The sequence below is a fragment of the Priapulus caudatus genome, unplaced genomic scaffold (assembly GCF_000485595.1).
Source record: "Priapulus caudatus unplaced genomic scaffold, Priapulus_caudatus-5.0.1 Scaffold22, whole genome shotgun sequence".
Taxonomy (NCBI): domain Eukaryota; kingdom Metazoa; phylum Priapulida; class Priapulimorpha; order Priapulimorphida; family Priapulidae; genus Priapulus; species Priapulus caudatus.
The window spans coordinates 415509-418008 of record NW_014577083.1 but is presented as its reverse complement, the minus strand read 5'-3'; the positions used below and the strand labels follow the sequence as shown (position 1 = coordinate 418008).

The window sequence follows — 2500 nt, the reverse complement described above, 5'->3', positions numbered from 1 at the left end:
ATACTTTTAAAAGTATAACTATATTTGAATTTCCATTGAGGATTTGGGCTTTCTTGGTTAAAAGATTAGAAAATGTGGTTAATACCCCGGATACTTCCTTGGAAAGGATTAATTTAGGTTCGCCAGATTTAATTTCTGGATTAATTTAGCACATGTATGCAAAAACGCATTTGTGGGTCACAAGCTATCATTCATCCAAGGTGTGTAGCAGGTATTTAATGGTCATAGGTTCACATTCTGCGCTGAAATAAAATAAAATACAGAGATAATAAGTGAAAAGTGTTTTTTACATAATCTTTTACCATCCGAAAATATGCATTGCTGCGTTAAATTCCAGCAGCAGTTCTTGTCCTCTAGAGTGATCAAATTATGTTCAACACAATAGCATGTTATTCTTGTATCTCATAAGGTGGCATTGATTGGAACCCCGTCTCTACACTATTTTACCTTTGGCTACATATCAACATAGCGTACCAGTCTATAACAATTTTCCTCACACAAACGCGCAGTTGTTTTGTAATGCTCAGGATTTTCATGAATCATTTTTTGCAAGTCTCGGTTATGCATTGTTGACATTCATTTGCTGTATTATAGCCTATAACAGCACAAACTCGATAATTTTTATGCTGGAGCAATCGGTAATATGTCCGCTAACAGGTGAGACCTAAGTTCGGGTCTAACACTAATGCTTCAACTGAAGTCTACATATATTTATTTTTTGATTCATAATTTTAAGGTATCTGTTTAATGCACACAGGGAGGTCTGTGTTCATTGTGAAGCTGTGCATTGCAATGTTTATACACTGTTATCTTCACAGTTTTATGTCATTTTGGTGTTTTGTTCTTCACATAGGTTTTATAAATAATAGTGCTTTGTATAATTTTACAGGCCACCGTACATAACGATGGTCATGTACGTGTTTGTGTACATCACTTAGAAGAACTCCATCATTACTCAACTTCCAAACAACTTACATGTAGGAGATTGACTGAAACATTCTCACCACCTTTTCTGGTACGTTATAATGTGTTGTATGTATATATTGATATAAGTAGGTGTCAAAATTATAGTGAATGTCCTCACTCAAATACTCTGTGTTTTACTGTTAGACTCACTAATTTGACATCAGCAGAAGTTAGTACAACTCTGTAAAATATTTTGCTCATAACTAACGAATTTAAAAACGTTGCTACAATGTTTGCCCACCTTGCTTTTAATTTACTTTCAATATTGCTCTAATAGCAATCTACGTAGCATATTGAATTTCTGGAACTGCTAACACTTATTATATAGGTCATGCCTTCACATTTCTCATGGATTAAATACATACATGTGCTATGTATTACAGGGGTAGAAATTAACTTTTGAACAAGGGAGTCAAATGGACTCCCTGCCCTCAAAAAGACGGAGGCCACAGCAAAATGAGGGCATCCGTAGTCTGAAGTTCAAAATTAAAGATTTGCTGAAAAAATACGGTAATTCCGTGAGGCCGTGCTCTTGAACGAACTAAGTTAATAGTATATCAGAATTTCCTGCATATATGTCAAATCAGGGAGTCCGACAGTAAAATCGGGGAGTATTTGACTCTGGACTCGCGTTAATTTTGCACCCTTATATTATCATGTTTATGTTTATAATGTTTTTTTGTGCATGACACTATGCCATAAACCAGTTGTATGTGAAATTGATTTAGGAGCACCATATGGAATCCTCGCCCATTTATCACAATTGACAATACTATAAAATTATTTAAATCATATTCTGTTAGTTTATCTAACCACAAATACTACTATTTGCTATGTAGGTACATACAAAGAATATATTACTAATAACAATGTGCCATTCCTACATCAAGAAATTTTGCTTATTTCAAAAGCTTCTATTTGCTAAAACCTATCATCTCATGCATGTGACTGATGCCTACCTCACCTTAGACAGCTGACTAAATCTACTAAAACATTTAGTTTTTAAATGGACAAGTTGCAAAATAGTATGATTTTTTGCCCGATGTTAACCTGTCTAAACGAATGGCAGTATAGTCTCCATGGCAACATAACATGAGCTATTAGTGCCGAATGTTATTAGCAAGTACACTTGTATTCTAAGATATAACATACATTTTATACACACTGAGAGTATGGATTTTGACAGTGATATTTGGGGCATTGTCAGACTCACTTATTGTACACTAATTAAACACGCTACATAGATTAATAAACTAAACTAAATACATAAATTAATAAACTAAACCCGTCAATATAGCACGATATCAGATCCGGGAGTAAACACAGTTTCGGACTTGGTTCTTTCTTCTTCTTGCTTCTAATGCAGTATATATATATGGATGGCGAACATATTGTCTATTTGGATGCAATATCTTTTATTTTAATCGTTTATAAGTACTATGCTAACGTGCATAGAACTGCTATCACATTTAATATCTACTAATATCCTCATCATTTAGTATCCACACACGCACGCACACACACATATTATATA

The 2500-nt window shown here is 34.0% G+C and overlaps 1 protein-coding gene across 1 annotated transcript in view; it reads left to right on the top strand.

Annotated features, from left to right (window-relative positions):
- Positions 1 to 2500, top strand: part of LOC106812969 (steroid hormone receptor ERR1-like) — an 81822-nt gene that overhangs the window by 1276 nt on the left and 78046 nt on the right. Inside the window, exon 2 of the mRNA XM_014817000.1 lies at positions 890 to 1015. The gene's annotated coding sequence lies outside the window, so the exon portion shown is untranslated. The remainder of the gene's footprint in view (positions 1 to 889; positions 1016 to 2500) is intronic.